At 44.3% G+C, this 10,915-nt stretch overlaps 1 pseudogene; it reads left to right on the top strand.

Annotated features, from left to right (window-relative positions):
- The first annotated feature begins 4,557 nt into the window (after window positions 1-4,557).
- LOC125532925 (uncharacterized) lies at window positions 4,558-5,230 on the top strand (annotated as a pseudogene).
- Window positions 5,231-10,915: the final 5,685 nt, after the last annotated feature.

Genomic DNA, 10,915 nt, shown 5'->3' with positions numbered 1-10,915 from the left:
TCAACACAAAACCCGATAACATCCTCTGTTTGATGGCCCATGGAGATGCTTCCTTCTGTCCTAGCGCGGTTACAGACATATTTCTTTAGGACTCCCATGAAACTCTCAAAGGGGAACATATTGTGTAGAAATACGGGCCCAGGATGACAATCTCCTCGACTAGATGAACTAGGACGTGCGTCATGATATTGAAGAAGGATGGTGGGAACACCAGCTCGAAACTGACAAGACATTGAGCCACATCACTCCTTAGCCTTGGTACGATTTCTGGATCGATCACCTTCTGAGAGATTGCATTGAGGAATGCACATAGCTTCACAATGGCTAATCGGACGTTTTCCGGTAGAAGCCCCCTCAATGCAACCGGAAGCAGTTGCGTCATAATCACGTGGCATTCATGAGACTTTAGGTTCTGAAACTTTTTCTCTGGCATATTTATGATTCCCTTTATATTCGACGAGAAGTCGGTCATGACCTTCATAGTGAGCAGGCATTCAAAGAAGATTTCTTTCTCTTCTTTCGTAAGAGCGTAGCTGGCAGGACCTTTATACTGCTTCGGAGGCATGCCGTCTTTTTCGTGCAAATGTTGCAGGTCCTCCCGTGCCTCAGGTGTATCTTTTGTCTTCCCATACACGCCCAATAAGCCTAGCAGGTTCACTCAAAGGTTCTTCGTCACGTGCATCACGTCGATTGAAGAGCAGACCTCTAGGTCTTTCCAGTAGGGTAGGTCCCAAAATATAGATTTCTTCTTCCACATGGGTGCGTGTCCCTCAGCGTCATTCGAAACAGCTAGTCCGCCGGGACCCTTTCTAAAGATTACGTGTAAATCATTGACCCTAGCAAGTACGTGATCACCGGTACGCATGGCGGTCTTCTTCCGGTGATCTGCCTCGCCTTTGAAATGCTTGCCTTTCTTTCGACATTGATGGTTGGTCGGAAGAAATCGACGACGGCCCAGGTTCACATTCTTCCTGCATTTGTCCAGGTATATACTTTCAGTGTCATCTAAACAGTGCATGCATGCGTGGTATCCTTTGTTTGTCTGTCCTGAAAGGTTACTGAGAGCGGGCCAATCGTTGATGGTCACGAACAGTAACACCTTTAGGTTAAATTCCTCCTGTCTGTGCTCATCCCACGTACGTACACCGTTTGCATTCCATAGCTGTAAAAGTTTTTCAAATAATGGCCTTAGGTACACATCAATGTCGTTGCCGGGTTGCTTAGGGCCTTGGATGAGAACTGGCATCATAATGAACTTCCTCTTCATGCACATCCAAGGAGGAAGGTTATACATACATAGAGTCACGGGCCAGGTGTTGTGATTGCTGCTCTGCTCCCCGAAAGGATTAATGTCATCCGCGCTTAAAGCAAACCATACATTCCTTGGGTCCTTTGCAAACTCATCCCAGTACTTTCTCTCGATTTTTCTCCACTTCGACCCGTCAGCGGGTGCTCTCAACTTCCCGTCTTTCTTCCGGTCCTCACTGTGCCATCGCATCAACTTGGCATGCTCTTCGTTTCTGAACAGACGTTTCAACCATGGTATTATAGGAGCATACCACATCACCTTCGCAGGAACCCTCTTCCTGGGGGGCTCACCGTCAACATCACCAGGGTCATCTCGTCTGATCTTATACCGCAATGCACCGCATACCGGCCATGCGTTCAGATCCTTGTATGCACCGCGGTAGAGGATGCAGTCATTAGGGCATGCATGTATCTTCTCCACCTCCAATCCTAGAGGGCATACGACCTTCTTTGCTGTGTATGTACTGTCGGGCAATTCGTTATCCTTTGGAAGCTTCTTCTTCAATATTTTCAGTAGCTTCTCAAATCCTTTGTCAGCCACAGCATTCTCCGCCTTCCACTGCAGCAATTTCAGTACGGTACCGAGCTTTGTGTTGCCATCTTCGCAATTGGGGTACAACCCTTTTTTGTGATCCTCTAACATGCGATCGAACTTCAGCTTCTCCTTTTGACTTTCGCATTGCGTCCTTGCATCGACAATGACCCGGCGGAGATCATCATCATCGGGCACATCGTTTGGTTCCTCTTGATCTTCAGCAGCTTCACCCGTTGTAGCATCATTGGGCACATCGTCTGGTTCCTCTTCATCTTCACCAGCTCCCCCCGTTGCAGCATCGCCGTATTCAAGGGGCACATAGTTGTCATTGTACTCTTCTTCTTCGCCGTCTTCCATCATAACCCGTATTTCTCCGTGCCTCATCCAAACATTATAGTGTGGCATGAAACCCTTGTAAAGCAGGTGGGAGTGAAGGATTTTCCGGTTAGAGTAAGACCTCGTATTCCCACATTCAGTGCATGGACAACACATAAAACCATTCTGCTTGTTTGCCTCAGCCGCATCGAGAAACTCATGCATGCCCTTAATGTACTCGGAGGTGTGTCTGTCACCGTACATCCATTGCCGGTTCATCTGCGTGCATTATATATAATTAAGTGTCCAAATTAATAAAAGTTCATCATCACATTAAAACCAAAGTGCATACATAGTTCTCATCTAACAACATATAGCTCTCCAGAGCATCTAATTAATTAAACCATACATTGAAACTATGTAAAACATTTTAATGCGAAAACAAATGCGATCATAATCGCAACCAAGGTAACAATTGATCCAATGGCATAATGATACCAAGCCTCGGTATGAATGGCATATTTTCTAATCTTTCTAATCTTCAAGCGCATTGCATCCATCTTGATCTTGTGATCATCGACGACATCCGCAACATGCAACTCCAATATCATCTTCTCCTCCTCAATTTTTTTTATTTTTTCCTTCAACAAATTGTTTTCTTCTTCAACTAAATTTAACCTCTCGACAATAGGGTCGGTTGGCATTTCCGATTCACATACATCCTACATAAATAAAATCTATGTCACGTTGGTCGGCATAATTTTCATAAACTATAAATGAACCAATAGTTATAAAGATAATATACATACCACATCTGAATCATACACAGGACGAGGGACGACGGGGGCGGATACCAAAACCATCGCACTATATAAGATGCAATAATAAAAGTAAGAAAATAATACAAGTATCTATGTAAACATACAAGTAAGAATATTTTTCCTTTTAGAAAAAAGATAAGAACAAGAGGCTCACCACGGTGGTGCCGGCGATGAGCTCGGCGCGGGTGATCGACGGCGGTGAAGACGGGGACGGGGCGTGATGGACCGCTAAACCTAGACAAATATTGAGGAAAATGGAGATTGGAGGTCGAGCTTGGAGAGGAGAAATCTTAAGTAGTGTGGCTCGGGCATTCCATCGAACACCTTGTGTGCATAGGAGGTGAGCTAGAGCACCACCAAGCCCTCTCCCCCTCGGCTAGAAAAAAACAAAGCAGTGTGCTCTACTCTTACGCGAGGGGGTATATATAGGCACCTCATTGGTCCTGGTTGGTGGCATGAACCGAGACTAAAGGGGAGCCTTTGGTCCCGGTTCAAGCCACCAACCGGGACCAATGGTGGTGGGCCAGGAGCGAGGCCCATTGGTCCCAGTTCGTCCCACCAACCGGGACCAATGGCCCACGTGGCCCGGCCGGCCCCCTGGTCCCACGAACCGGGTCCAATGCCCCCATTGGTCCCGGTTCTAGACTGAACCGGGACTAATGGGCTGACCCGGCCTGGACTAAAACCCTGTTTTCTACTAGTGTCTTTGGATGAACCGACCGACCCACGTGAATAATCACTCGCCTCCCGAGCTCACCACGTGTTAGCCGTCCCAATCTCAGCATAACAAGGGCAGATTAGGATAACGATCACAAGTAGAGTGTTTTGGAGGCCGAGCTTCATGCACTACTGGAGTTTTCATGTACCCTGGGTGTCAGGGTCTTCACCGAGAGCCAAGTCGGCAAAGATGCGCCACGTGGCAACCGCTGTCCCCATCTGTTGTCCGTTAGCCACTTCTTTTTTGCCAAGTTGTATTGTTTGACTCTCAGCAAACTCTTTGCCGAGTGCCCATGTCCTGGCTCCCGGCAAATTCCTGTTTGCCTGAGAGGTGTACGCCAGGTGGCTTTTGCCGAGTCCAGCACTCGACAAAGGCTTTGCCGGCGGGGATAGGCCCTTTGCTGAGTGTCCGTGGCACTCGGTGTATAACTCAATTCCAGTAGTGATGGAGGTCTTTATTTTGAAAAGTTCAAAATTTTGTACCTTTAAGTTTCAGAAAATTCTGAAAAAATATACAAGTATGCAAGGATTTAATGTATATGTGTGTCTAATTTTATGATGAAATATCTTGAATTGCAAGCCGCAATTTTTTTATGAACTATGAGGATCAAGAATACATGTGCTGAAAAGCTATTTTTTGTGTAGCTCTCATTTTAAAGTATTGCATCATGATAATTTGCACATATGTATGCTATGTCTTTAATTATGTGTATATTTTAAAATTTCAAGTATGAATTTAAATTTTGCAATATTAAAGTCGTTGTGTTTGCGGAGCTCGGCCTTCGTTTGGCATTTTCGGTCAGGTTGGAACCGAAGACTCCAGGTGACCACCGAGCGAGCCAACGAGAGAGGAGTGAAGCCATGGCGACGACGTGGCCGGCGCGGAGTGAACCGCACTTGCCGCTGGAGGAGGCGGCGCGGGTGAAGGCCCAGGCGCGCAGGCACTTCGATAGCGTCGCCCTGAGATGCCCGGTCAAGCCGCCACGCAGCGACCCGTCCTACGGTGGCGCGGGCTGTGTGGACTGTCGAGGTGGCCACTGGAGATGACCCGCCGGGGGTCCGCAGGCTCCGCGATCTCGAGGCCAAGCCCCAGGTTGACGCCTTCTTCTCTTTTTTCCCGGAATTCAAATTTCTGATGTTTGATTGACTGTTGAATCGATCGATGTAAGCGTGTTGCGTTCTTGTGCACAGAAGCATGTGCTGGACGGAGGGGATGTGAACGGGAAAGAGTAGTGGAGACGCAGTATTATGATGGGATCAACATCATCGACAGGCAGCATCGAAAAGAGAAAACAAGTATAGAAACCCCGGAAACGGATAATACCGGAAACAAACATAGAGCGAATACAAAGGGGACCCGGAAACAGAAGTGGTCGTTTACCGGAAGTTAAAATCCCCTTGAACCATAGAAAAATACACACAACACAAACAAATTTAAAGAATTGTTATCATGGCTACAAAATAATATGATTACGTCGGCAACTTAGCATAGTATTCTAGGAGTGCTGGACAATTGCGTGTAGGGTCTAGTTGAGTACGTATGTGGTAGTAGAAGTTGGGCCTCAGACTATCTATTCTGCTCATTCTCGTCAATGTGTCATTGTGTGTTGTTTGGTGGTTGGGCTACAATGCAGCCATAGGCCTATAGTAAAAACAAAAATTCCATATTCACGGAAACGGAAAGTTCCATTTCCACGTCTATTCCACCAGAAATCACGGTTTCATTTTTGTTTTCGTTTCCGCATAAAAAATTCCATTTCCATTTCCGTTTTGCAAATTTCCATTTCTGTTCTCACATTTCCTCTCCGTTTCATTTTTCTCCGGAAAAGCGGAAAGTTTTCACTCCATTTTCATCCCTAATATGACATAAATTGAAGGTTCCATACCTCGTCCTTTTTAAAACCTATCAACTAAAAGTGACATTGGTTCTAGAAATAATGGTGGAGTTGCAATTCCTGGAAATAATGCGCATAAGTCTGCCAATTTACAACATACTGCCAGAATAAAGAATGTAGACCATAGCATGGATGGCATCACAACAAATGAAGCTTATGGAACATGCAAACGGGAAGGAAGAGAAAGTTGTTAACCCGGCAAATTTCTTTAATCAGTTTAATAAGAACCAGTGCACAAACTCTATGTCCCTGCAACCCCATGAATTCATAAGTGGATTCCATAACAACTTGCTTACCCTTGAGTTATCAAAACCTTAATAATTATGTATATTCCAAACTAAAATATTATTGATGGATTTATATGTGAAGCAAGTTCTCATTTTTGCATTTATACTAGGTAGACCTTCCGTGCAACTTAAATTTGAATGAAAGAAGTACTGTAACACGTTAAATTCCAAACTTTTCTTTTCTATATTGCTTGTGCAAAATGCCTCATAAAATCTCAAGATCACTATAAGTTTGATTATGCCTGGTGTTGTAAAGTTTTGATACTAAATGTGAACTTCCACAATAGCACTAACAGGTTCTAAAATGTGCATACACATACAAGTTCAGCTTATAGTTCTCAGTGAATTGACCAAAATTAAAGTGAAAGTCCTTCCCAAGATCAAACCAGAAGGTGCAGTACGGAACAAACTTCAAATAACCAAAAGGTGCTATAACTTGTAACTCTATTACTATCAGCCAAAGTAGTAAATTAGCGAGCTTCGATTCTACAATTAGAATATCAGCTAACAACATCATCATCTGTGCGTGGTATGTTCATATTAGTAAATACCAATAATGAACTATGTACTAATTTGCGTACATTGCCATTATTAGTTAAGATGTAAGGCAATAAAGAACGAAAATTACTAAGGATTATATTCAGTTATTTAGTTGTACATATATGACAAACATGCAACATTTAAAACTTCCCTGCTGCAAAGCTGTTGTGGCTATCACTAAGCTAACTAAATGCTGCGTGGCTGGAATTACAGCTACATGGAGCTCAAACTTTGCCCTAGAACTGGAGACACAGAAACTCGGATAAATACACAACCACCTTCAGCATGGACAAGAATCATAGCTACAAAAGCTCAGATCCCTCGGGAACAACTAGTAAAACGGCAGAATTCGTCGGCATGATTCGAATCCAAACACTCCCTAGCTAGCCGGCGACGGGCGAGTCCGCCCACAGAAGGTGGGGCTCCGGATGTAGAGCATGGGGAATTCAGTCAAACTGACAGAAAATGAGGTTCTGCAAAATTTGTTGAGGGTAATAGACAACAAAACACATGCCGAGCTGAGCATCCGTTGAATTGAACCCCTGGCTATTGCCAAAATAAATTGCTATTAGTACTCGACCGTGCAACAACGAAGTGCTTTTGTTTGTGGAAAACGAAGATTTTTCTTCATAGCAGAGCAGCAGCCGGGGCGGATCTAGAAAGCGAGCAGAATCTGAGGATGTTGGTCTGGGACTAAGCAATCAACCCACCGGAGTACTGGAAGCTGCTCCTACCTCGCCGGCCACTGCCCGAAATTGAGCAAAAATGTTGGATAGAACCATGGTGCAGCCGCACCTACGCTCAAAGCCACACATCTGTTGGGCCCCATCCTTGGGATTTGTGCCTAATGGCCAAGGTAAAACATGGCGGGAATGGTCAAAAGATAGTTAGCAGGCCTATAGATTCTAATAAGATCTACTGCATGCTAGAATAAAATAATCGCTAAAATAATCAAGTTTGGTCCATACACTTTCTTTATTGCTTCATGATGCACAATGGCTATGGGCCCAGACTTGCATGGATGCCTGAACAATCGCTGCAGATAGTATATCAAGCTAAATCAGTTTTTGAATGTTTCAATTAGACAAATTTCTATGCATCAGAGCAAAGAAAAAAAGGCAGCAATAGTTTCCAGAGAGAATCAAAACTTGAGCATGGTAATGTAGCTGCTACTGTTGCTATTCTTCTGTTTTCCGTTTTTTTTTCATTTTTCTTCTTTTTGTTTGTTTATTTTCCTTTATTTTTTCTTTTCTGTTATGTTTTTTTTCGTGCATACATATCACCCTGAGCTACATTATTATTGAGAAGCCTGAACATGACTATTTTTAAATTTTCTTTCTTGGGCTTGTGAGCTACAATGTTATTGGAAGGCGTGCCACATTGGAAGTCTAGCCTGAGAAGGCCTACAAGCAATATGAAAAAAAACTCACTGTTTGAATGCCAACGTAAATGATGGGTTAACTTAAAGAGTACTGAATCACAAAAATTTGAATGCTAATAGGGCCCATATCCCAATGGGAGGTATACTACATCCAAGGGTGTTGACCGTAGGTGCGGCCGAGCCGTGGTCCTAAAACTCAGCTCTCGAAATTGAGGAAGGAGGTACGGGCGACACCGCTGAAGTTCCAGGGCATGGAGGAGGAAGACTCCCTCTAGGGCGGTGGCGGTTTGGGGGTGGACTTCTGGCATGTTGTTTGGTGTGGGGAGGGAGGGAGGAGGAGGGAGATTATACAAGTGGGGGAAGGAGATACGATGGAGGCGACGATCTAGATTCCAGAGGAGACATCACATAATTTCTATGATGTGCATGGGTATTTTCATGGGAGCTAGGATCCCAATATTGCGAGCTCGTCCCCCCTCCATTGCTGCCTTGCTAATTCATGTGACTTTCGTTTAATCTTCACTCGACTCGATTGTGTGTAGAACTTGTCTAACCATAAGGAAGTTTTATACAGGACGGAAGTGTGGAAAAATCACCACGACAAGAGGCAGCAAGATTGCATGACGGTGGATTTGTAGAAGAGAATTTTTGGTGTTTGGGAGAAGTGCATTTAGCACTTTAATTTTGGGAGAAGTGTCATCACCGGATCTAGAAATAGAAAGTGCATCTACCACTTTAATTTTGGGAGCAGTGCAATGTATTATTTCTTGCCCATAAGAACTTCTAGAAGTGCCATCATAAGCAACATATATATCCCTCAGGTGATACATATATGTCCCATCATACGCATGACCGTCCAAGAATCTTTTAGCTAGCTAGCTCGGGCTTACTCAGTTGCTGCTACCTATGCTTATCACCAAACAACGACGTGACATTCCCCTGACATCTTATTTAGGACGGTAGCACTATGAATGAATGCCCAACCGGTGCCATTTAAAATTAAAATTGATGGAGGGAGCATGTCTTGTGCTTAATTGATGAGACACATATTTGTGCTTGCCTGTAACCTTGCACCTACTGGCAACTTTCACATGGTTGTGACTTGTGAGAAATTGCTGAACCGAGAAGTTTAAATGGGAGCAGGTAGCAGGTTCCCTCGGTTGTGATGTCTGAACTCTGAAGTCTGAACCTTGTGGGTGCAGCTGTCTGTCCATGCTTCCTCCATGCCGCATCATCTGGATTGCACGAATGAAACGCCACTTTCAGATTAAGTGGGCTATCAGTCCAATATAACTTTCCCAACCAGATAGAGTGCATGGAGGGAGAGATGCGAGAATTCCTAGCTATGGAAGTGCGACAGTTTGTGCTTCGTTAATCAGCGCATGTTCTTTCTTCATGAGTTACATGGTTGCCTACTACTTTTCCAATTTGCCATTTATCGATCACTAGTAACCTGAGATCAACATTTTCTTTCCAACCAGGCTCACACCCCTTTTCATTAATTGCTTAACGGAAATATTCAGTACATCCATCCAGGTATTACAACTAACCAAAAGAGAAGGGGCGGGAAAGGGGATAGGCAAGTTGGAGCATTAGTAGGAAACCCGCTGCAGATGCTCGCTATCGAAAGATCTACCACCGGGCAAAAACCTACTAACACCACACTAACATCAGTGCCAAATTAACAAGATACTAGGGGACAAAGCACACCACACTAACATCAGTACTAGTTTTCTCACTGTTCAACATTTTGTATTGCCTCGTTATGTGCAACAGCAGTGTTATTCATTTTTTACATGTATGTACATCAACATGGTTATTTGGGTCATCTATATCTTTTGAGTAATTTCTTGAAAAATAAAATCGTAGCAACAACAAGATAGAGATAGTTATGTGAAAGCATGTGTAATCTTTCTTTTTTTAGAGAACAAGAATTTTTCTTCTAAGAACGCAAAAGTATCCTTTTTGCATGACACTAGTAGAAAACAGGGCTATGGTCCAGGCCGGCTCAGCCCATTAGTCCCGGTTCAGTGTAGAACCGGGACCAATGTGGGCATTGGTCCCGGTTCGTGAGCCCCGGGGGCCGGCCGAGCCACGTGGGCCATTGATCCCGGTTTGTCTGGACCTTTTGGTCCCGGTTGGTGGGACGAACCGGGACCAATGGGCCTCGCTCCTGGCCCACCACCATTGTCCCGGTTGGTGGCTTGAACCGGGACCAAAGGCTCCCCTTTAGTCCCGGTTCATGCCACCAACCGGGACCAATGAAGTGCCTATACATACCCCCTCGCGCAAGAGCAGAGCACAGTGCTCTGTTTTTTCTGGCCGAGTGGGAGAGGGCTTTGTGGTGCTCTAGCTCACCTCCTATGCACATGAGGTGTTCGATGGAATGCCCGAGCCACAATACTTAAGCTTTCTCCTCTCGAAGCTCGACCTCCAAGCTCCATTTTCCTCGAGATTTGTCTAGATTTAGCGGTCCGTCACGCCCCATCCCCGTCTTCACCGCCGTCGATCACCCGCGCCGATCTCATCACCGACACCACCGTGGTGAGCCTCCTTTTCTTATCTTCTTTCTGAAAGGAAAAATATTCTTACTTGTATGTTTAGATAGATACTTATATCGTTTTCTTACATTTATTATTGCATCTTATATAGTGCGATGGTTTTGGTATCCGCCCACGTCGGCCCTCGTCCTGTCTATGATTCGGATTTGGTATGTATATTATTTTTATAACTATTGGTTTATTTATTGTTTATGAAAATTATGCCGACCAACGTGACATAGATTTTATTTATGTAGGATGTATGTGAATCGGAAATGCCAACCGACCCTATTGTCGAGAGGTTAAATTTAGTTGAAGAAGAAAACAATTTGTTGAAGGAAAAAATAAAAAAAATTGAGGAGGAGAAGATGATATTGGAGTTGCATGTTGCGGATGTCGTCGATGATCACAAGATCAAGATGGATGCAATGCGCTTGAAGATTAGAAAGATTAGAAAATATGCCATTCATACCGAGGCTTGGTATCATTATGCCGTTGGATCAATTGTTACCTTGGTTGCGATTATGATCGCATTTGTTTTCGCATTGAAATGTTTTACATAGTTTCAATGTATGG

The sequence above is a fragment of the Triticum urartu genome, chromosome 1A (assembly GCF_056163025.1).
Source record: "Triticum urartu cultivar PI428250 chromosome 1A, HENAU_Tu73, whole genome shotgun sequence".
NCBI classification, from domain to species: domain Eukaryota; kingdom Viridiplantae; phylum Streptophyta; class Magnoliopsida; order Poales; family Poaceae; genus Triticum; species Triticum urartu.
The sequence above is the reverse complement of the archived record's forward strand: the minus strand, read 5'-3'. Positions and strand labels throughout refer to the sequence as shown.